Here is a 26,294-nt window from a genome sequence, read left to right as displayed (position 1 = left end):
GGCATACTGTGCCACTGCTCTTAGGAAGATGATCCCCGGAATCTGGTCCAATTCATCCCCGCACTTCTCGCCCCACCCCCCTTGGTATACCGCACTTATCAATCTTGTGAACACCGTCCACACAATCGACAGCAACACCAATTGGGAATTGACCTCCACCAAGGAACTCTACACCCTTCTGAACAAGCAGACAATCACTTACCCACGTGTGATGGAGCATAATGCAAACCTTGATTGGAAAACCATCTGGACCAGGATACACTCACCACTTCTGGAGAAAAAGATGATTGATTTGGCCTGGCGCACAACACACAGAGTACTCCCAACCACCATTAATATGCACAAGTGGGGGCTCGCCTCCACCCAAATCTGTCCTCGTAGTGCCTGCAACAACCCCGAATCCATTGAACACATCTTCGTGAAGTGTGCTTTCTCAGACTTTCTGTGGTCGTGGGTAGACTCAAGGTTTTCCCGCCTCTACAACATCTTGTCTACCGCCGATTCAAACCTAATCCTGTACAGCTTGCCCAATACACCGCACAACTCATTTCCAAATAGTCCTGCTATCTACCTTATTAATCTCGTCAAGCTTCACATTTGGAGATCAAGATGTAAAGCAGCTTATGATGATATCCATCTACCAGCGGAGACCACACTACAGCACATTAAGGCAGAAATAACACACCGTCTTAAGGCCGAATTTCAACGCCTCTCCAGACCTGACTTTTTCACTACTTGGAAACCCTTTGTTAGAGCCTCACCATCAGGATATCAAATAACGCTTCTTTAATGCTCACGCATTGTATACCCTCGTGGCTCATTATCTTCACCTCCCTGAGACTCACAGTTCCGTCAGTGACTCCAGCCGCGGCCGTTTTCACGGCCATGGCCCAGCACGTTATACCTAAACTTTTAATGCATGGTACAAGAAAGGTGTTGGCAGGGGTGATCGCACCACCTTGAGCTCCGAACCGGCGTGGCCGGCCTGCCTTGGGGCACCTAACTAACATAGATCTAAATAGTTCCATTTAGTTGAATTTCGCTACCCCTAAACCAAAAAGGAGTATCTGTTCTTATCAGCTTAATATCTGATACGTTGCTCATTGAGCAACTCGATATTAAACTGATTTTTGAAAACAGGCCATGGAATAGGGGCTTGCTCCGTCCTGGCCACGGATTGACCCAGTATTGCAGTATTTCTGGGAATGGTCCACCTCATATACAATTTAATATCAGAATAAAACAAATCAACCCTTTGCGTCACCCGTTTTCTCCATTTTAATGCCCGATAGTGGGCGCTAATGGAACTTTTTAAAACCCTTATTCTTCGGCTGGACGGACGGTCCTAATTTGCATAATCGATTACGTCACCTGACGCTACGTATAAATATATATTTTTGGCTTAACTTTAGCTTCGATTGCCACAAAAGTCGCCGAGATAGTATGCAGGCGACTAGTTACTTTGTAACAAATAATAGTAACAAATATGCCATTAGGCATGAAAACAATATACGAAATTTCCGGGTTGTTATTTCAACATTTACCATTTTCGTGTTCGTATATGAGCTGGACCATTTATTTGCATATCTGCATATGCCTCTGTGCTATGGCCGTAACTGGTTATCGCTTCTCGGCCTTTTGGCTAAGATCATGTGTAGTATCTGTTCTTATCAGCTTAATATCTGATACGTTGCTCATTGAGCAACTCGATATTAAACTGATTTTTGAAAACAGGCCATGGAATAGGGGCTTGCTCCGTCCTGGCCACGGATTGACCCAGTATTGCAGTATTTCTGGGAATGGTCCACCTCATATACAATTTAATATCAGAATAAAACAAATCAACCCTTTGCGTCACCCGTTTTCTCCATTTTAATGCCCGATAGTGGGCGCTAATGGAACTTTTTAAAACCCTTATTCTTCGGCTGGACGGACGGTCCTAATTTGCATAATCGATTACGTCACCTGACGCTACGTATAAATATATATTTTTGGCTTAACTTTAGCTTCGATTGCCACAAAAGTCGCCGAGATAGTATGCAGGCGACTAGTTACTTTGTAACAAATAATAGTAACAAACATGCCATTAGGCATGAAAACAATATACGAAATTTCCGGGTTGTTATTTCAACATTTACCATTTTCGTGTTCGTATATGAGCTGGACCATTTATTTGCATATCTGCATATGCCTCTGTGCTATGGCCGTTACTGGTTATCGCTTCTCGGCCTTTTGGCTAAGATCTAATTGGTAATTATCGGACTTAATCTGCGCGTATCCTGAAGAGACTCTTCCAGCAGCTGTTCTACAGTTTCGTAAGTTACATTTCTGTTATTTCTCATTTGCTGCGTCCAGTGTTTTAGATTCTCCCCTACCCTTAGTCACCAGACTATAGGTTTAGGGAGTTCCTGCTGTGTTCTCTGTTTCCTGGTGTTCTAGTATGCCGCCAGCCATGGCCAATTCCCGGCCACTGGCAAGATAAGACAGGGTGCTGAACCTAGCATTCTCGGAAAATGTTGCTCCTAAAGAGGTTTTCATATTCCTTGGCCTCGCCGGTGTTGAAGTAGAACCCCACTTAGAAGCAGTTGAAAGAACTGCTCCCGGAAAGTATGATGTTACATTTCGCTCCATAAGTCTCAGACGAGAGTTTATGCCTAAATTAGAATCTATATCTGAAATGGTTTCTGTAACAAATTATGAGGAAGTCGTCATTGTCACTGCCTCCTTTGTGGGAAACGACATGAACGACTGCTATGTCCAATATGCGTTGGCACCATATGGAGAGATAGTTGCGGCAAGAAAGTGTGTTTATGCAGACTTTCCATCATGTTACAATGGGTTGCGACAATACAAGATCAAGCTTCGCCACAGCATTCCACCAAGGATTCGCGTTTGTAACCGCAACATCTGGCTGTCGTACCCTGGGCAACCAAAGATCTGCGCAAAGTGCAACCAGAAGGGACACTTTGCTAAAGATTGTAAAGAGGTAAAATGCTTCAGGTGTCAAGAGCTCGGACACACTGCTGAGGCGTGTAAGAGACAAATTAAGTGCACAATTTGTAATGAAGACGGACACAACTTCCGTCTCTGTCCGATATCCTTCGCCAACAAAACGAATATCGACAAGAAATGGTCCCTTCCCACGCCTGCCAATGATCGTCCCACCAACAACAACGCTGGCCAAGTTTCACCAACCGAGGATCACGAGGACATCTCAGACCTACTGAAGGAGCCCCTGAACACAATTGTCAGTGATGAGGTGATCCACAGAGAAAAACGGCCAGTGTCCGTCGGCGAAGATGTCCAAGAGGACGAGCCGAAGAGAAAGAAGCCCCCTGCTGATGAGGATGACTTCTGCACCTCTTCAGACCAGGAGTCAATTTGCAGTCAAGATAGCAAGGAGAGGAAGCCTGAAAAGCAAACCCTGGCAGCCTTCACTGCAACCAAAAACTCCCCTCTACTCAAACTTGGAGAAGTCGACGTCGTCTGTGGTTCCTTGTCAGGCACCGACTGTAGAAAGCGCCTCACTGGATGGGTTGAGGTGCTCAGACATCGTCAAGAGGTTCATAATAATTTTGACCTGGTGGAGATTCACTGTCCAGTAAAGGAATGTAAAGAAATTTCGGTGAATACTTCGGAATGGTTGACCCACTGCTGCAACAGTCACCCACAATTTGTCCTCGGTAAGAGTTCTTCTTTTTTTGACTATTATTTCATCAATTAACTCTGTATGGTTCTCCACAACCTCACTGTCATTATGCCTCTCCTCACCGTACTCACCTGTAACGTCAATAGCTTGCGAGACCCTTCTAAGAGAGCACAGTTTTTCCAGCAATGCAGGAATAAGTATGACATCATCTTCATTCAGGAGGCTCACATCGGTAATGTGCAAGAAGAAAATCAATGGACCGCTGAGTGGGAAGGAACTGCAATCTGGAGCCTAGGTTCTAATAAGAGCAAGGGAGTGGGAACTCTCTTCTCACCTCATTCTGAGGTTTGTTTGAAGAATACTATGAAAGACACAGAGGGTAGGGTCATTGCCTGTTCAGTCCTAGTAAATGGCTCCCCCCTCACTCTCATCAATATCTATGGTCCCAACTCACCCGGTCAAAGACCCATATTCTTCAACAATTTGCACCAATATTTTGGTGGTGGCTCCCCTATTATTCTAGGGGGTGACTTCAACTGCCTCTTGTCCCCGGCGGACAGATGTGGTGGTTCCCATTCAAGCTCTCATTCCTACACAGGAAGCAGGAATCTGGAATCGCTGGTTGAGGATCTCCAACTTGTTGACTCTTGGCGAAAAGAACACCCCAATGGACAACAATTCACTTGGAGGGATTCCAACAACTCGGTGGCCTCTCGGCTGGACCGTTTTTACATCTCGGCCCACATGAGCACGCGGACCACTATTAACGCCTGCTCCCTGTCAGATCATGACTCTGTTTCAGTGAACATTACCTTCCCCAATATCCTGCCTCGTGGCCCGGGTGTATGGAAATGCAACACTTCCTTGCTACAGGATTGCTCAGTCTACACAGAAATTGCGGACAAGTATGCCCTTTGGCAATCACTGCAGCCAGGCTTTCAATGTCAGTCTGATTGGTGGGATATGGTGAAGAGTAGGGTTAAATTCATCTTGCAGAAACACGCAAGAATCAGAGCCAAGGCGCAGAAGGCCGAACAGCAGTCTCTCCAGCTTAAACTCGACCAACTCACTACTCAACTTAACCAGGGAGACCACTCCAAAGCGATTCTCAGTTCCCACATTTCTATTAAAAATAAAATCAACAACATTAATAAGAAACGCCTCGAAGGTGTGAAAATCCGTGCCCGTGTCCGCAAGTTCGACCTATATGAAAAGTGTACTAGATTTTTTCTCACCCGCGAACGCAGACAAGGCAAAAAGAAAATCATCTCTGCAATTCAGGATATGGAGGGTAACGTCCACCGGTCCCAGGAAAAAATTGAAGCCTCCCTGACCCAATTCTTTGGATCTCTGTACACTGCTTCTCCCAGCCTTGACACGGATGAACAGGATTATTTTCTTTCCCACATCACTTCTCAGCTGTCCAGCAAGGAACAGCTGGTCTTGGAAAAATCCATCACCCTGACAGAGCTCTTTTCCTCCCTGAAGAGTATGGAGGACAACAAAACGCCAGGCAGTGACGGCTTACCCAAAGAATTCTAGCACACCTTTTGGTAGATCATTAAAAACGATCTTCTTCAGGTTATAAACCAGGCTCTGGAACAGGGTAAATTATCTGGCTCACAGAGAGTAGGCATAATCACGCTGCTCAACAAAAATGTTGACACGTCCATTCCTGGGAAAGAAAACGCTGATCTCTGCCCCAAAAACAAACGTCCCATTTCTCTACTCAACACAGATTACAAATTGATCTCGAAATCACTGTGCAACAGGCTGAAGACAGTTACTCCCAAGCTCCTCTCACCCTTTCAAACCTGTGGGGTGCCAGGCAGATCAATACTTCAAAACATCCAACTGATTAGAGACATTGTTCATTTTGCCAACCAGCGCAACATTCCCTGTGCCATTGTCTCCCTTGACCAAGAGAAAGCCTTTGACCGGGTGGAGTGGCCTTTTCTCCACAGAATCCTGCACAAGATGAATTTTGGACCACGCTTTATCGATGCTATTCAAACCCTCTACAAGGACATCGGAAGCAAATTACTTGTCAATGGCTTTCTCGCGACCCCATTCCCCCTGTCAAGAGGCGTTCGGCAAGGATGCCCACTGTCTCCTCTGCTGTACACTCTGTACATTGAGCCCTTTGCGGCAGCTGTAAGACACTCATCCAGGTTTGGGGGTTTCAGCCTGCCGGGACCATCACCCGCGGCTAAACTACTTCAATATGCCGATGACATCACAGCAGTCATAGTGAACTCCTCTGAAATTAACACGCTGATGAACATCTGTAGACAATTTGAGCTTGCCTCAGGGTCTTGTCTCAATAAAGACAAGTCTATGGGCTTATGGACGGGTAAATGGAGAGAAAGAGTCGACTGCCCAGCAGGGATTAAATTCACCAACAATAAGATCAAAATTAATGGCATATGGATATCCAATGGAGACATGCCATCCGAGAATTGGACAGACCGGCACAGCAAGCTCACTAAGCTGTTTTCCACCTGGGAGACCAGACATCTTACTCTGGCAGGGAAAACAGTTGTTCTAAACACTATTGCTCTTCCGCTTTTCTACTACATTGCTCCTCTCTTCCCTTGCCCTCCAGTGGTGGAGAAGGCAATCACTACAGATATTTTTGCCTTTTTTTGGAGCAACAGAGGGGACAGAGTGCGTTGTGAGGTTATCTACCTACCTCCCAATGAAGGGGGCTGGGGCCTGACGAACCTGCCACTTAAATCTAAAGTCATGCTACTGAAACCACTTCAAGCGAGCTTCTACAAACATCCTAGCAGTTTCTTCTTCAAGGCATACTGTGCCACTGCTCTTAGGAAGATGATCCCCGGGATCTGGTCCAATTCATCCCCGCACTTCTCGCCCCACCCCCTTGGTATACCGCACTTATCAATCTTGCGAACACCATCCACACAATCGACAGCAACACCAATTGGGAATTGACCTCCACCAAGGAACTCTACACCCTTTTGAACAAGCAGACAATCACTTACTCACGTGTGATGGAGCATAATGCAAACCTTGATTGGAAAACCGTCTGGACCAGGATACACTCACCTCTTCTGGAGAAAAAGATGATTGATTTGGCCTGGCGCACAACACACAGAGTACTCCCAACCACCATTAATATGCACAAGTGGGTGCTCGCCTCCACCCAAATCTGTCCTCTTAGTGCCTGCAACAACCCCGAATCCATTGAACACATCTTCGTGAAGTGTGCTTTCTCAGACTTTTTGTGGTCGTGGGTAGACTCAAGGTTTTTCCGCCTCTACAACATCTTGTCTACCGCCGATTCAAACCTAATCCTGTACAGCTTGCCCAATACACCGCACAACTCATTTCCAAATAGTCCTGCTATCTACCTTATTAATCTTGTCAAGCTTCACATTTGGAGATCAAGATGTAAAGCAGCTTATGATGATATCCATCTACCAGCGGAGACCACACTACAGCACATTAAGGCAGAAATAACACATCGTCTTAAGGCCGAATTTCAACGCCTCTCCAGACCTGACTTTTTCACTACTTGGAAACCCTTTGTTAGAGCCTCACCATCAGGATATCAAATAACGCTTCGTTAATGCTCACGCATTGTATACCCTCGTGGCTCATTATCTTCACCTCCCTGAGACTCACAGTTCCGTCAGTGACTCCAGCCGCGGCCGTTTTCACGGCCATGGCCCAGCACGTTATATCTAAACTTTTAATGCATGGTACAAGAAGGTGTTGGCAGGGGTGATCGCACCACCTTGAGCTCCGAACCGGCGTGGCCGGCCTGCCTTGGGGCACCTAACTAACATAGATCTAAATAGTTCCATTTAGTTGAATTTCGCTACCCCTAAACCAAAAAGGAGTATCTGTTCTTATCAGCTTAATATCTGATACGTTGCTCATTGAGCAACTCGATATTAAACTGATTTTTGAAAACAGGCCATGGAATAGGGGCTTGCTCCGTCCTAGCCACGGATTGACCCAGTATTGCAGTATTTCTGGGAATGGTCCACCTCATATACAATTTAATATCAGAATAAAACAAATCAACCCTTTGCGTCACCCGTTTTCTCCATTTTAATGCCCGATAGTGGGCGCTAATGGAATTTTTTAAAACCCTTATTCTTCGGCTGGACGGACAGTCCTAATTTGCATAATCGATTACGTCACCTGACGCTACGTATAAATATATATTGTTGGCTTAACTTTAGCTTCGATTGCCACAAAAGTCGCCGAGATAGTATGCAGGCGACTAGTTACTTTGTAACAAATAATAGTAACAAACATGCCATTAGGCATGAAAACAATATACGAAATTTCCGGGTTGTTATTTCAACATTTACCATTTTCGTGTTCGTATATGAGCTGGACCATTTATTTGCATATCTGCATATGCCTCTGTGCTATGGCCTACACTGGGTATCGCTTCTCGGCCTTTTGGCTAAGATCATGTGTAGTATCTGTTCTTATCAGATTAATATCTGATACGTTGCTCATTGAGCAACTCGATATGTGTCTAGTACTTTATGTGGGACATATGCACATGCAATTCGATGAAAAATGGCCAACTGGCAGCCATCTTGATTTTTTGAAAATGTTGTTTTTTGGACATGCTTTTTCAGTTTTCATTCAAATTTGGTACATAGATTATACATGTTGAGACACATGTCCTCTGACCGTCTGTGCGTCGTCCGTCCGAGGTCATATTTCAGAATCTTTGGACCGATTCTGTTCATTCTTTGCATGCCTCGTACTTTATTTGGGACATACATGTATGCACATTGAAACATTTAGCGATACGATTCAAAATGGACATGATTTGGCATATACTTTATACATGTAAAGATACATGTCCATGACAATTTGTTTCAAAATCGGATCAAGGATGGCTGATTGACAGCCATCTGACTTTTTGGCCTTACTACTATATTTCCAAGATTTATGTACCATTTTCATTCGTAATTGGCACATACATCAGACATGTCACTTTGTTTCATAATCTAATCAAAGATGGCCGAATAACGGCTGTTTTTATTTGCGGCCATATTACTATATCTCTGTCACCCATGTAGCATTTTCATTGATATTTAGCATGTCATAAATGGATACATGTACATGTCAATTCAATTTGCAATTTGATCAAATTTGGCTGACTGAAATGTGATAACTTGGACATGCTTTTACTTGTGATCTATGTTTTTCTTTGCTATGTCTTAAACCGGAGGGGTCATCACACAACACATTTTCGAATTTGATGTAAATAAACAATCTGTTGTATTCGCCACTTGGGACTGAAGTTTCAAGGATATGCTCACGACAACTCCTCCACTTTAATATGACGAGGACAAAGAGAACTTTCAAAAATTTAACAAGGACTGTGTCATTTTCAATGACTTGTTGATTAAATAATTTATTATATTATTTTATTCCACAAATGTCCATTCCAGCATCTCTAGTGGGAACACATTTTTTGTTCTTGCCTGGTAATTTTGTTAAAAAGACTAATATTGTGTATTTTCAGAAATGACTCCTTTTGTAGCTTTTTTTGCGAGACCAAATAATCAGTATGTTCGACAGCCTGATGTTAAAGATTCTGATGAAGAAGTAAGTTGTCTGAACAATGTCTTTCGTAACTACATGTATAAATTAACTTTTAGTTTAATTGGCACATTCTCAATGAAAATATATACGTGTAGATGTTTTGTTTGATTATTTTGACAGCAAGATTACCAATATCATTGCATATTTTGTTTCTTTAAATTTGTTGACATATACTGTAGTTTCATTATGATTGCTTTTCGTATGATCAATCACTAGTGTGTCCATTATAGTTATTTTTCATGTATGTATGGTGGTCTAAAAACTAACTCTGCGACGCGATTGTGCGACTCTCCGAATGTCGATTATTGCACTCTGCGACAGGATCGCAGTGTCACTCTGCGAAGAGCACGATTCCTATTGGTTAGTGGGTCGAACAACGCGAATCCCAATGGTCGATGTTCACCGCTTGCCTTATAAAAAATTAAGTTTTAAATGGTAAAAATGGTATGGTAAAAGTGTGTAAACACTATGTACCGGCGACATGCCGCACTGTTCGGTGATCGGCAAGCACATGGAGGACACATTGTGGGACCAAACAAATGACACATGGTTTACGGTGATTAGACACATCACACCGCTGGCTAGAAAAATTAAATAGTGTAACGTGCACGTTGGTTTTGACTGCCTATTTACGGTGTAACGCTATCGCCATCTTGGAGTTGTAAGGCTTAGTCCCGACGACTATGCTCATTAGTATAGGCGGCGGCTTCAAAGCGAGTGGAACGCGAAGTACTTTTCACGCGTTCTGCAACGAATGTTGTACGTCTGCTTTGACTTTGTTGAGTGCACCAAGGAAAATAATTTGCATGCAGTGAAAAAAATCATTCACGATGTGCAACGTTTTGCCATGATAGCAGTTGTTTGCAATCGTCTGCCTTCTTTTAGATCATAAACAGACTCCAAACTTGTGGTCTACGATCGATTAGCTGGTATTTTAACCACCAGAAATGAAATACTTTGTAACAATTGTGAAAAGTAAACAAAAACGGCGTTGGTTTGTGGTATGAATGAAATTATTTTTGTATCATAATTTTCGAAGTCAGTATTACTGAAAATTACCGGTATGGTTTATTTTTTTAAATGAACGCCAAATTTTGGTGGTCCATATTGATCTTAATGTAGCGGGAAGGGAAATTTTCTTTTTTTTTTCTTCTTGATTTTTGAATAATTGATAAAACGGTTACTTTGTACATGTACCTTGATTCATCATCCCAGCTTTTCGAAATTTCGGAAAGACCAGTGCTCAAATGCTAACACTACTACCGTTTCGTTAATATTTGCATAATGTTTATAACATGTGTATGTATACTACTGGTAATACTCTGTTGTTGATAGAACTGATAGAACTGGTGACAAGCTTCCTGTTGTTTGAGAAATCGTTTTATTTTCTATATTTTATTTTAATAACACCATCTTACTAATGCAATGCAATGAAAAAAAGAAAGCAAAGACGCCAATGACAGACGAGGCAACGAAAAATCTGCAACTCGGGGTCATATTTACTAATTTAGACTTGCCTGCAGCCTGTTGTGATTTCGATGAAAAATTACAGGACTCTTGCGTTCACCCCTCGTTTACGCAATTTATATTTATTTTTCAAGAATTTTTCATCAGAATAGCAACAGACTGCAAGCACGTCTAGATCATATTATGACCAACCTCGCGAGTGGTTCGAAAGGGGCGATTAGGCTGAAATATTCGCATCAACGCGAAAGAGTTTCAACTACTTAACCGATGACGACACCGATACGCGAGACCGTTGAGGGCCGCTGATCAGACGAGGAAGTGAGTACAGGAAATCTGTTGCTCGTCAACATCGGCCAAATAAACAAAGTCATTGTTTCCGTTTATGCAGAGAGCGTGCAACCATCTAATTTTCCGTTGACACTGCCGTTTTAGTTTTCTATCTTCAGCAGTAGTTTCAATCCATTCACACAGCTTTACGTTTTTTCTCTCTTAATATTTTTAATAAAACGATATTGATTACCTAGAAACAGTTTGACCCACTACACGCTTTATTTGAGAATTCAAAGTGATGAATATAGTCATAACAAATTATACTTGCTAATGACAAAAAAAGAACGTAACATCATGTGAAACATACTTCGCGCTCTACTCGCTTTAAAGCTGCCGCCTATGCTAATGAGCCTAGTTGCGGACGAAGCCTTACAACTTCAAGATGGCGTTAATGTTACCAGCTCCCTGATGTTACACCATAATAAGGCAGCCAACACCAACGTGCGTGTGTTTTGTAACCCCTTTCACTCCCTCCAAGAGATGTTATATATGTTAATTAATCATTGTTAAATACTTGCTGATTACAGAACCGTGCGGAATGTCGTCGATAAATACTTGTTTGCCGTAGTTCGCGAGCAGTCAGCGAAATAACCATTTAAAACTGAACATTTCTATAAGGCATGCTGTGCACCCTTACATCTATCGACCATTGAGATTCGCGCTTTTCGACCAACCAACCAATGGAAATCGTGCTCTTCGCAGAATGACACTGCGATCCTGCCGCAGAGTGCAATAATCAACATTCGGCGAGTCGCACAATCGCGTCGCAGAGTTAGTTTTTAGACCCCCATACGTACCTCTATTTTTTAATATTTTTTTAGTTCCCGTTCGGATGAAGTCCGAAAACGGGGACTTATATTTTGACCTCCGTGTGTCCGTTCGTGCGTGCGTGCGTGCGTCTGTGCATGCATCCGGAGCTGTATCTTAGAAATGCCTGGACCAATCACAATCAAACTTCACACATACATCATACATGATATCATACATATGCACGCCAATTTGTTTCACGATCTGATTCAAGATGGCCGAATGGCGGCCATTTTTGTGCTTGAAAATCATAAAAATCAAGCATTTCTCAGCTGTTTACAGATGGATTTTGTTTAAACTTGATATATACATTAGACATTATGGGACTTTGATGCAAATAATTTTGTTTTTCAGATAACATTCAAAATGGCTGACTGGCGGCCATTTTGTTTTAATGAATGGGCTTCTCGACCCATATTTCCAACTTGTTTTGACTGATTATGTTCAAATTTTAAATATTCATTATACATCATGTCATAGATAGACAGATATATTGGTTTGACGATTCTATTCTAAATGGCCGAATGGTTGTCATTTTTGTGCTAAAAAAATCATCAAATATCAAGAATTTCTGGCATTTATGGATGGATTTCGTTCAAACTTGGTACATACATTAGACATTACGGGTTCCTGATGCACGTCATTTTATTTTTCAGATCAGACTCAAAATGGCTGTCCGGTGGCCATTTTGTTTTAATGAATGGGTTTCCTGACCCATATGTCTGACTTGTTTTGACTGATTATGTTCAAATTTTTAATATTCATTATACATCATGTCACAGATATACGGATATATTGGTTTGACGATCCTTTTCAAAGTGGCCTAATGGTGGCTATTTTTGTGCTAAAAAAATGTTTTATTTTTTAGATCGGATTCTGAATGGCTGACTAGTGGCCATTTTGTTTTAATGAATGGGCTTCTAGAGCCATATCTCTGACATGCTTTGACTGACTATGTTCAAATTTCATATATTCATAATACATATATTCGTAATGGCTGATTTTGTTTTAATTAATGCTGCTCTAGAGCAATATCTCTCAATACTCATTTGACGATCAGATACAAATGTCAATCATTTAAATGTTAAACAATCATCATATTCCTGACATGTTTATATTCCAGCTATATTACTATAAACAAAACTTTATATCTTTAATTTGATAACTAACGGGGACTGTGCCATGCATGGCTTGTTTATCTTAAGTGGAATCTTCAAAATAAGTTTCTAACACTTGAAAGTAGGCAAGCGTTTTCTAATTGATTATTTTGGTAAATGAAATTTGTAGTAAAGCCAGTAAAACAAGTTTTGAAGCAGCACAATGTTGCATCGAAATATAGCAAAACATACTTCTACATTATATGAAATAAATGACAAGGTTATGATAAAGCTGCAAGCTAAAACAAAGCTGACAGGAAAAAAATAAACCTTGGTTGACACTAACATGTATAAAGTGGAAATGCTAATATAAAGAAGAAAGTATATCAGTGGTTCTCTCTATCTGACCCAACCAGCGCAACGTAATAAGGGCAGTTGATTATTAACTGATGCAAAGCATGTAATTTGTTCATTGCTGCAGCAACCACTCCCCTCAAAATTACTGATTTTTTTTAATTTTTAAACACATTCATGTACAAATAGGCTGTCACTTGTTTATATTTTTGCCAACCAGCGTGCAATTGTCTGATAACAAATGTCGCTCACCATGAAGTTGTCTTATTACCAGAAACACACAAATGTAATTTAATAAACAGAAGTCGTAATGCTATTATTACCTTGCCCATATCATCAAAGATGGAAGGGAAAGATATATTGAGGGGAGAATGTCTGTCGTCGATGTTGTCGTCATCATTGTTAATAATTGTCAATGTGTGCACAATAACTTCACTAATTCTATTCCAAACTTTATTAAACTCAGTCACCTAATTCGCCAATATAAAATCTTGCCTTAGTTCAAACGACAGGATGACCTGTGTAAAAAAATCGTGCAAAAATTGGGAAAATCTGATAAAATATTTCGACTGTTTCTACTTGACTGATCACTGGTGATACACATTCAAAGGTCACTGATCCCAGTGGGAATATGCATTGTTGTATGTGTTCAATGAAGTAAATCATTTATCTTATGAAAATTTCAATGGTAATGTACCGTAGAAACTCAAAAATTTCGACCAGTTTTAACTAGTTTTTTTTTTGATAGTCGAATTTTTAGACTCACAAAATCACAAAAAATTCTAAAGTGGACGAAATTTTGGAAGAAATATTGGTTGTTTTGGAATAACATGGGAAGCTTTTTGGATTTCTTAAAAAAGTGGAATAAACAACGATAGTATGGACAAATTTGTTTGCAATAACGTGCGGTACATGTTCAGCTAGGGGTCACGACCTACATGACCTAATTTACACAAGAGTGAAAAAAACAAGCACGTAGCGGCGTATAAGTAAAGTTTACTAATAAGTTATAGACCTCAGAAAAGATTACATTTTGAGTGATCAATGAAATTTGTAAATGTGCTTTTTTACAGTAGTCTTACAGTTATTGATAGAGTGCCACTGTCATTACAGTATCTGTAGTTATTGATAGTGCCACTGTCATTACAGTATCGGCAGTTATTGATAGTGCCACTGTCATTACAGTATCTGCAGTTATTGATAGTGCCACTGTCATTACAGTATCTGCAGTTATTGATAGAGTGCCACTGTCATTACAGTATCGGCAGTTATTGATAGAGTGCCACTGTCATTACAGTATCTGCAGTTATTGATAGAGTGCCACTGTCATTACAGTATCTGCAGTTATTGATAGAGTGCCACTGTCATTACAGTATCTGCAGTTATTGATAGAGTGCCACTGTCATTACAGTATCTGCAGTTATTGAGTTAATAAATAAATAAAACTTTTATTGTTGGTATGAATTCATCATGATGTAAATCATTGAAAAAATGCAACTTTAGTTTATTCAATACAATAAACTTTGATTGTAACGGTATCTCTTTTTGGAGGATGTGGTGGCCCTGAAAAAGGGACGTTTGATTTGTGCAGCAAAATATATTGCGGATGTCGGTGAACACCTTGAACCACAGTCCCTCCACAAACAGCCTGTTCGTTCTGTGTGAGGCTATTCTCACTGCCATCCAGTGCAATTGTTATGCGGATTAGCGGATGTCCGGGCGGATGTGTTTCACTCTGTCCCAACTGTGCGAGACTGGTATTACCAGACACTGTTGTTTTGAAAATCACTGAGGTGAAATTGTGATTTTTGGCGGTGTCTACATGAGGGAAAATAAACTGCGAATAGGCCTACGTCGCTTCAAAATACGCAAACCGGGAAGTCAAATAAGTGTTAAAGTTGGAAGCTTGCGAGCTTAGTTTCCAATTTATTTACTTACTCAATTTTTGTTTTATTCCATACCGAGTGTTTAAAATGCATGGGAGCTTGGCCGATGTAAAACATACTCCGGGAAATAGACACCCCGTTCAATACAGCTCCTTGCAGGGACATTCTGCTTACATTCGAGAAATTTCTGTACTCGTTCTAGCAATAATCATACTGTACTCTTTGGTCGCCCACGTCTGTAAATTTTGACTTATTTGACGGTGACACAAGTCAAGCGTCTAAGCAATCACAGAACTGGATTCAAGCAATGGGGGCTGTCCTTTGCTTTTTATGCAAATTGTTTTTCTCAACGACCGGCAAAAACGTTTTATTCTGGATCAACCTTTTTAAGAGCAAATACAGATTGTGATTGTTATTCGAATCGACTTTTTTTCAAAAGCAAATACAAACTCTGATGTTTTTTTTATTAAATAATAAATTTCATAGATATAAAAATAAATGCATGTGATTTCAATGTTATTTTAGTTCATGCAAATTACGCGGAGGCAAAACTGACCTCGCTCACACTCGACGAGTACAGAAGTACAGAAACACGTAATCTGACAGAGCTGGTGCAAATTACCAAGAGCTCCGGAATATGAAAGTTTGATCGAATTTTCAGAGTCGCTAAAGCCGACATTTCCGGGCAGGATCGAAATTTCGGAGGACGTAAAATTACAGAAACTCGCCAAAAACACTGGCGGTCAAATTTCTAGAACGGTCGAAATTTTAGAGTTTTTACGGTATCTCCCAAATCCCATGGGAATACTAGACTGGGTTTCAAAACCAACTCATGGAGAGAGTTTTTGCACAGTTTGATACACATTTGCAAACCTACCAATAAAATCTTTACAGAAAACAAGATGTCAGAAAATCAATATAAGCACTCCTATGAATTGGGTGCCAAACTTTTGATCAAGATCTGCAGTCAAAAGAAAATATGTTAAGTCCAAAGTTATCAAAACAAAAACAACGCTAAAATACATAAAAAAGCAAAAAGTTGCATCCACATTTTGAAAGAAAAATTGTACTCAAAAATAAAGTTCAAGCGACAAATAATGTTTTGTTGAAATGTATAAATTTTTAAAATTAAAATTCACAGGAATTTGTTTCAGCTATTAGAACAGAATGATATAGCTTTCATAATGCTAATTTAAAAATGTACTTCAAAAACAAAGATTGCAGTGTTTGAAGATGTAGATTCTTAGGAGGTAACAGTATTGTTGATTTAGCTTTTCACTGGACACCAACCAACTGTTTGATTTGATTTACATAGAGGGTGTTTTTTTTTATTTTTCAAACAATACAGTAGTTGCATATGATAAGGCAGTTCATATTTGTCTCAGTGAATCATTAATTTTTGACAGACACCTGTACAAAATACTTGGACAAAAGCCAGCTAAAATATTCTGTTATCTTGCATGTTATATGAATTTATTCGTGTCTAAATGCAGCACTTTTTTTCGGAGATGAGGCATTTGTTTTTATACTAAAATATCAGAATTTCTTTGAATAAAGCTTAAAATAATTAAACAAATTAGACATCAATGTTTTTGTAAGATATTTATATTTTAAGAGCATTCCCACTGCTGTTTCATTCCCAAAACTTGTTTTAATTCAAAATTGATTATGACAATGCATATTCATATTTAAACAAACTATGATAAAGGAATAACATTATATAGCAAAGGGTAAAGTCACCAGAGATCAACTATGTTTTTCTCTTCAGGTGCGAATACATTGTTATAGCCAACCAGTTACTGTGCACACATGCAAGCACAAAATGTAAACCAGTATGACAGCATATAACCCCCCCATAATCAGATTGCTCTGCATCAGTTCTAATAATCAATGCCTTTAAAGTTTCTTAAATCATGTAAAAGTGATTGCTTCCAATCATGCAGATATTCATAGCAACATTCAATTTATGATTTTTTTGACATATACTCTTTCCTTTAAAAGTTGTAGTTTTGCTCAACTACTATCTCCTTCTTTTTCTATCTAGTTCTTTTTGCCAGTGTTCAAGATCATGTTTGAAGAAAGTAAATAAAAGTGTTCTTACCAAATGAACAAACTTTGCTGTAGAAAGAATATCATAACGAAAAACTACAACACAAAAATGCAAAGCAGTTGTAAGTTTCCATTAGAATCAATTTCAAATATCTTAATATGAATAATTAAAGCCACAAGTAGTATCAGTTGGACCCAAGCTTTCAGGCATCTGTTTCATAATTAATGAGGTCACATGTTGCCATATTTTTACCTTGCTGAATACTTAAAATCTATTATTTATAATGGCATGTCAGTCTATTAAGACTGGATGGGGACTAATTCGGTGACAATGAATTGTTGTTTGTCTTTACATTAGTGCTGTGTTGAATAGTGAAGAACTGAAAGATTTAATGAATGTTCTGAGTACATATCATACAGAAAATGTACTGTTTCAGGTTTTATATGCTCTACTGTTAAAGATGCATTTTTGATACAAGTACAGTGTACATATTTAAAAAGGTTGAAATATTTATAATTCAGAATATGGACAGAAGCATTCCATTGCATACTGAGTGAAAGCCGATTTCATTTTGAATTAATGCCATATAGGTAAAACACATGTTTCCATCTATTTGGAATTTCAAGCATTTTATTTTCTCCATAGAAATACATACAAAATGAAAACAAATATGGGAAACATTTTGTTGCTAAATCTTTCTACAAATTACATACAAATTGAAAAAACACCTAATTAGGCACAAAGACTTTGTACATTGTTCAATTCAACATATTGTAAAAGGAAACCCTTAACTGTGTATGGTTATGGCAGTGACTGCATACAAATACCAGTAAGAATATGTGACAACTGTTATGAAATATGATTAGTAAAATTATTCTGCATGTTACTACAATGGGGCATGTATGCATGAATGATTGGAAAGTGTCTTGTGTGGAAATTACAAAAAAACGTTTGAAAAGAAAATTGTATGTAGGGCAGCAAGATCTATTAAGATCTAGAAGAGATCTTTTTTTCAATGCCTTCTCCCCAATTTGTGTATAAAGATATTTGAAAAGGCTATTCTGTTGTTTCTGGGTCCAGAACAACTCCTCCTTCAACTATTTTGCTGAAGAGAATGACGGAAAGGTATTTAGTTTTGTATAATATGCATCATTTATCCAATGCTAGCTTATTAACTATTATATCCAAGCATCAATGTATCATTTTGCAGGCTGATTGTAAACTTGCCAATGACAATTTCTGATAATGTCTCCCAGTGTAAAATTGTTGTTGTCATTGCATACTCTTGTAAATGTTCACATTTGGGGTGATATGTATTTCTTTTTTATTTGCAACTGTATTCTTGTTTGTGCTACTGCTTGTTACGTGATATATTTATGATACATGTACTAACTTATTTTTCAATATTTTTGAGGTGTGTACAAGATTTTTGTGTACATCCCTCCAAATTGTAATGATGGAGGAAGTGATTGATTCACCAATGTAATGAGTTACTTTTTTATTTTAGCCCAGGTTTAGAGTAAGGAAAATGTTTATTAAGCAAAAATTTATTACATGTTGCAAGGTGTTCAATGCATGTTGATTATAATATACTTATAGCATTTATACTATACCACAAAAACGCTTATAATAGTGTCACTATGTTATTTTTCATAAAACGTACCTATGTATTTATAATAGATGTTACTGCCTTATTTACAGTTTTGCAACCAGATTTGTGGAAGATTTCTTGCTTAAAGAAGCAATAGCATTTCTAGTGGCAAGAAAGAATGGTATATCATTAAAAACAGCCGATGAGCTTTGCCAGCTAACAGAGATGCTAAAAAGATAAGGTAACTACATGTAAATACAAATCTGCTTGAATTCTATTGTATCTTATACCAACACTTGAGAAAATACATTAACAAAATTATCTCTGTTTTGTCATCAGGTGGGAAAAGCCAGACTTCAATAGCTTCATCAGACATTACCACAATCCATGAAAAAATAATTGTTTTTGGGAGTGATAGAATTATTAGAAGAAAAACATTAATTATCTTTTGAGTTGTTAAATTATCAGAAATGCATTTTGAGTGATTGAATTATAAGATTATAATTCTAGTAACTAAATTGCAGGATTGGAAACGAAGAAGAGATTGCAACAGACGTTAGCGTTTACATGTACCATCCACAGAGTTTGTCAAGTTTTGAGAACAATGTATTAGTTTTTTCATGCCACTGTAACAACCATGTGCTGTGAAAAAATGTTGAATAAAAGTTGTAATTTACAATAAAAATAATAACACTTACACTTGCTCAATCCTTTTCTCATACATTTTATTGGTACCACTCATCTCATTTTGTAGGAGTTGGGTGGTCCTAAGAATGACTTCAAAAGTGTCCCTTAATAGTTTATTTTAATAATTAGCATTTATGTCACCCTTAGTTGTTCTTAAATATAACAAATTATTATGACCTCAAAAGTGTCCCTTAATATTTATAATTTAATAGTTTGCATTTATGTCACCATTACTTGTTCATGAATATAACAAATTAATATGACCTCAAAAGTGTCCCCATGTCTTCAAAAGTGTCCCTTAATATTTATAATTTAATAGTTTGCATTTACTTCACCATTACTTGTTAATGAATATAACAAATTAATATGACCTCAAAAGTGTCCCTATGTCTTCAAAAGTGTCCCTTAATATTTTTAATTTAATAATTTGCATTCATGTCACCATTACTTGTTCATGAATATAACAAATTAATATGACCTCAAAAGTGTCCCCATGTCTTCAAAAGTGTCCCTTAATATATATAATTTAATAATTTGCATTTATGTCACCATTACTTGTTCATGAATATAACAAATTAATATGACCTCAAAAGTGTCCCCATGTCTTCAAAATTGTACCTTAATATTTATAATTTAATAGTTTGCATTTACGTCACCATTACTTGTTAAAGAATATAACAAATTAATATGACATCAAAAGTGTCCCTATGTCTTCAAAAGTGTCCCTTAATATTTATAATTTAATAATTTGCATTTATGTTACCATTACTTGGTCATGAATATAACAAATTAATATGACCTCAAGTGTCCCCATGTCTTCAAAAGTGTCCCTTAATATATATAATTTAATAATTTGCATTTATGTCACCATTACTTGTTCATGAATATAACAAATTAATATGACCTCAAAAGTGTCCCCATGTCTTCAAAAGTGTCCCTTAATATTTATAATTTAATAGTTTGCATTTACTTCACCATTACTTGTTAATGAATATAACAAATTAATATGACCTCAAAAGTGTCCCTATGTCTTCAAAAGTGTCCCTTAATATTTTTAATTTAATAATTTGCATTCATGTCACCATTACTTGTTCATGAATATAACAAATTAATATGACCTCAAAAGTGTCCCCATGTCTTCAAGTGTCCCTTAATATATATAATTTAATAATTTGCATTTATGTCACCATTACTTGTTCATGAATATAACAAATTAATATGACCTCAAAAGTGTCCCCATGTCTTCAAAATTGTACCTTAATATTTATAATTTAATAGTTTGCATTTACGTCACCATTACTTGTTAAAGAATATAACAAATTAATATGACATCAAAAGTGTCCCCATGTCTTCAAAATTGTCCCTTAATATTTATAATTTAATAATTTGCATTTATGTCACCATTACTTGTTCATGAATATAACAAATTAATATGACCTCAAAAGTGTCCCCATGTCTTCAAAAGTGTCCCTTAATATATATAATTTAATAATTTGCATTTATGTCACCATTACTTGTTCATGAATATAACAAATTAATATGACCTCAAAAGTGTCCCCATGTCTTCAAAAGTGTCCCTTAATATTTATAATTTAATAGTTTGCATTTACTTCACCATTACTTGTTAATGAATATAACAAATTAATATGACCTCAAAAGTGTCCCTATGTCTTCAAAAGTGTCCCTTAATATTTTTAATTTAATAATTTGCATTCATGTCACCATTACTTGTTCATGAATATAACAAATTAATATGACCTCAAAAGTGTCCCCATGTCTTCAAAAGTGTCCCTTAATATATATAATTTAATAATTTGCATTTATGTCACCATTACTTGTTCATGAATATAACAAATTAATATGACCTCAAAAGTGTCCCTATGTCTTCAAAAGTGTCCCTTAATATTTTTAATTTAATAATTTGCATTCATGTCACTATTACTTGGTCATGAATATAACAAATTAATATGACATCAAAAGTGTACCCATGTCTTCAAAAGTGTCCTTTAATATTTTTAATTAAATAATTTGCATTTATCTCACCATTACTTGTTCATGAATATAACAAATTAATATGACATCAAAAGTGTCCCCATGTCTTCAAAATTGTCCCTTAATATTTATAATTTAATAATTTGCATTTATGTCACCATTACTTGTTCATGAATATAACAAATTAATATGACCTCAAAAGTGTCCCCATGTCTTCAAAAGTGTCCCTTAATATTTATAATTTAATAGTTTGCATTTACTTCACCATTACTTGTTAATGAATATAACAAATTAATATGACCTCAAAACTGTCCCTATGTCTTCAAAAGTGTCCCTTAATATTTTTAATTTAATAATTTGCATTCATGTCACCATTACTTGTTCATGAATATAACAAATTAATATGACCTCAAAAGTGTCCCCATGTCTTCAAAAGTGTCCCTTAATATATATAATTTAATAATTTGCATTTATGTCACCATTACTTGTTCATGAATATAACAAATTAATATGACCTCAAAAGTGTCCCCATGTCTTCAAAAGTGTCCCTTTAATATTTTTAATTTAATAATTTGCATTTATGTCACCATTACTTGTTCATGAATATAACAAATTAATATGACATCAAAAGTGTCCCTATGTCTTCAAAAGTGTCCCTTAATATTTATAATTTAATAATTTGCATTTATGTCACCATTACTTGTTCATGAATATAACAAATTAATATGACCTCAAAAGTGTCCCCATGTCTTCAAAAGTGTCCCTTAATATTTATAATTTAATAGTTTGCATTTACTTCACCATTACTTGTTAATGAATATAACAAATTAATATGACCTCAAAAGTGTCCCTATGTCTTCAAAAGTGTCCCTTAATATTTTTAATTTAATAATTTGCATTCATGTCACTATTACTTGGTCATGAATATAACAAATTAATATGACATCAAAAGTGTACCCATGTCTTCAAAAGTGTCCCTTAATATTTATAATTTAATAATTTGCATTTCTGTCGCCATTACTTGTTCATGAATATAACAAATTAATATGACATCAAAAGTGTCCCTATGTCTTCAAAAGTGTCCCTTAATATTTTTAATTTAATAATTTGCATTCATGTCACCATTACTTGTTCATGAATATAACAAATTAATATGACCTCAAAAGTGTCCCTATGTCTTCAAAAGTGTCCCTTAATATTTATAATTTAATAATTTGCATTTCTGTCGCCATTACTTGTTCATGAATATAACAAATTAATATGACATCAAAAGTGTCCCTATGTCTTCAAAAGTGTCCCTTAATATTTATAATTTAATAGTTTGCATTTACTTCACCATTACTTGTTAAAGAATATAACAAATTAATATGACCTCAAAAGTGTCCCCATGTCTTCAAAAGTGTCCCTTAATATTCATAATTTAATAGTTTGCATTTATGTCACCATTACTTGTTCATGAATATAACAAATTAATATGACATCAAAAGTGTCCCTATGTCTTCAAAAGTGTCCCTTAATATTTATAATTTAATAGTTTGCATTTATGTCACCATTACTTGTTCATGAATATAACAAATTAATATGACATCAAAAGTGTCCCTATGTCTTCAAAAGTGTCCCTTAATATTTATAATTTAATAGTTTGCATTTATGTCACCATTACTTGTTCATGAATATAACAAATTAATATGACATCAAAAGTGTCCCCATGTCTTCAAAAGTGTCCCTTAATATTTTTAATTTATTAATTTGCATTTATGTCACCATTACTTGTTCATGAATATAACAAATTAATATGACATCAAAAGTGTCCCCATGTCTTCAAAAGTGTCCCTTAATATTTTTAATTTAATAATTTGCATTTATGTCACCATTACTTGTTCATGAATATAACAAATTAATATGACATCAAAAGTGTCCCCATGTCTTCAAAAGTGTCCTTTAATATATATAATTTAATAGTTTGCATTTATGTCACCATTACTTGTTAATGAATATAACAAATTAATATGACCTCAAAAGTGTCCCCATGTCTTCAAAAGTGTCTTTTAATATTTTTAATTTAATAATTTGCATTTATGTCACTATTACTTGTTCATGAATATAACAAATTAATATGACATCAAAAGTGTCCCCATGTCTTCAAAAGTGTCCCTTAATATTTATAATTTAATAGTTTGCATTTATGTCACCATTACTTGTTCATGAATATAACAAATTAATATGACCTCAAAAGTGTTCCCATGTCTTCAAAAGTGTCCTTTAATATATATAATTTAATAATTTGCATTTCTGTCGCCATTACTTGGTCATGAATATAACAAATTAATATGACATCAAAAATGTCCCCATGTCTTCAAAAGTGTCCTTTAATATTTATAATTTAATAATTTGCATTTATGTCACCATTACTTGTTAAAGAATATAACAAATTAATATGACATCAAAAGTGTACCCATGTCTTCAAAAGTGTCCCTTAATATTTATAATTTGCATTTCTGTCGCCATTACTTGTTCATGAATATAACAAATTAATATGACATCAAAAGTGTCCCCATGTCTTCAAAAGTGTCCCTTAATATTCATAATTTAATAGTTTGCATTTATGTCACCATTACTTGTTCATGAATATAACAAATTAATATGACATCAAAAGTGTCCCTATGTCTTCAAAAGTGTCCCTTAATATTTATAATTTAATAGTTTGCATTTATGTCACCATTACTTGTTCATGAATATAACAAATTAATATGACATCAAAAGTGTCCCTATGTCTTCAAAAGTGTCCCTTAATATTTATAATTTAATAGTTTGCATTTATGTCACCATTACTTGTTCATGAATATAACAAATTAATATGACATCAAAAGTGTCCCCATGTCTTCAAAAGTGTCCCTTAATATTTATAATTTAATAATTTGCATTTATGTCACCATTACTTGTTCATGAATATAACAAATTAATATGACATCAAAAGTGTCCCTATGTCTTCAAAAGTGTCCCTTAATATTTTTAATTTAATAATTTGCATTCATGTCACCATTACTTGGTCATGAATATAACAAATTAATATGACATCAAAAATGTCCCCATGTCTTCAAAAGTGTCCTTTAATATTTATAATTTAATAATTTGCATTTATGTCACCATTACTTGTTAAAGAATATAACAAATTAATATGACATCAAAAGTGTCCCTTAATATTTATAATTTAATAGTTTTCATTTATGTCACCATTACTTGTTCATGAATATAACAAAAGAATATGACATCAAAAGTGTTCCCATGTCTTCAAAAGAGTCCTTTAATATATATAATTTAATAATTTGCATTTCTGTCGCCATTACTTGGTCATGAATATAACAAATTAAAATGACATCAAAAATGTCCCCATGTCTTCAAAAGTGTCCTTTAATATTTATAATTTAATAGTTAGCATTTATGTCACCATTACTTGTTCATGAATATAACAAATTAATATGACATCAAAAGTGTCTGCATGTCTTCAAAAGTGTCCCTTAATATTTATAATTTAATAGTTTGCATTTATGTCACCATTACTTGTTCATGAATATAACAAATTAATATGACATCAAAAGTGTCCCCATGTCTTCAAAAGTGTCCCTTAATATTTATAATTTAATAGTTAGCATTTATGTCACCATTACTTGTTCATGAATATAACAAATTAATACGACTTCAAAAGTGTCCCTTAATATTTTTAATTTAATAAATTGCATTTATTTTGCACGCACTAGAAATACATATTTGAAATAATTTTCATCACACTTTCAAATTAGCCTCAGTCACTAAATCTTAACAATCTCTAAACGAAACTTCAATATGTTATAAATACTAAATTATAAGCAATATTGATTGCGTTTGTTAAAACTCTTTTGTAGGTTACATTATACGACCTGTATATATCATTTATTTATAACCTAATATTTATATAATAAACTATATATCTGTTCGGTGTTTAGTGTTTGCTAGCATTGCTGTCATTTCACTATGGTGACTTACTACATCGTTACATGGGATACACACCGAGCATAACCCCCTATCTTACTGCATTTACGCTCTGGGACACTTTTGAAGTCAAGGACACTTTTGAAGTCTTAACACACGTATCGTTCTATCCAAAGATGTGCAGTTTTTCGACAATTTCCTTATATCATAATGGAGTACATTGTATGTATTTTTCTCATGGCGTTAACAATGCTCAACATATGTACAATTAATGTTAATGGTTTACAAGATAGTAATAAACGTAAAGTGTTTTTTCAACATTGCCGTGAGGCAAACTACGACATTGTCTGTGTGCAAGAATCACATGTCAGTTCTACCAAGGACATGGACGAGTGGAGTAGAGAGTGGGGAGGCCGTACTCACTGGAGTTTGGGATATAACTTCAGTTGTGGGACGGGTATTTTAATATCGCCAAGAGCGTCCCTTCAATGCTCGGCTGCTTTAACAGACACTGATGGTCGAATTGTTGCGTGTAATATCACGGTCGAAAGCAGCCACACTTACCGTCTTTGCGCAGTGTACGCTCCAAACGCTCCGGGACAACGTTTACGTTTCCTTTCTGACTTACACTTATACTTGGGAACTCATAAAAATATTCTACTTTGTGGGGATTTTAATTGTGTTGACGGCAAAAAGGATTGTTTTGGTGGCTCTGAAAACAATACTTCACGTTTTACTGGGACAAATGTACTTCAGGGAATGTGCGCCGATTTTGACTTAGTCGATATCTGGCGGTCACAAAACCCAGACA

The 26,294-nt window shown here is 36.4% G+C and overlaps 1 long non-coding RNA gene, 3 other non-coding genes and 1 pseudogene across 4 annotated transcripts; all 5 read left to right on the top strand.

The window, feature by feature from the left end:
• The first annotated feature begins 1,021 nt into the window (after window positions 1-1,021).
• Window positions 1,022-1,219, top strand: LOC144350590 (U2 spliceosomal RNA). The gene has a single exon (XR_013420269.1). It is a non-coding gene; the product is annotated as a U2 spliceosomal RNA (small nuclear RNA).
• Window positions 1,220-1,622: 403 nt separating this feature from the next.
• LOC146746676 (U2 spliceosomal RNA) lies at window positions 1,623-1,813 on the top strand. The gene has a single exon (XR_014929360.1). It is a non-coding gene; the product is annotated as a U2 spliceosomal RNA (small nuclear RNA).
• A 5,659-nt stretch (window positions 1,814-7,472) lies between these two features.
• LOC144358289 (U2 spliceosomal RNA) lies at window positions 7,473-7,670 on the top strand. The gene has a single exon (XR_013421817.1). It is a non-coding gene; the product is annotated as a U2 spliceosomal RNA (small nuclear RNA).
• A 403-nt stretch (window positions 7,671-8,073) lies between these two features.
• Window positions 8,074-8,180, top strand: LOC144358290 (U2 spliceosomal RNA; annotated as a pseudogene).
• Window positions 8,181-18,317: 10,137 nt separating this feature from the next.
• On the top strand, window positions 18,318-19,543 carry LOC146746675 (uncharacterized). The gene is made up of 3 exons (XR_014929173.1): window positions 18,318-18,369; window positions 18,946-19,076; window positions 19,175-19,543. It is a non-coding gene; the product is annotated as an uncharacterized LOC146746675 (long non-coding RNA).
• The last annotated feature ends 6,751 nt before the right edge of the window (window positions 19,544-26,294 follow it).

This window comes from Saccoglossus kowalevskii, chromosome 4, assembly GCF_978046115.1.
Source record: "Saccoglossus kowalevskii chromosome 4, keSacKowa6.1, whole genome shotgun sequence".
NCBI lineage: Eukaryota > Metazoa > Hemichordata > Enteropneusta > Harrimaniidae > Saccoglossus > Saccoglossus kowalevskii.
This window is presented reverse-complemented; position numbering and strand designations above follow the sequence as displayed.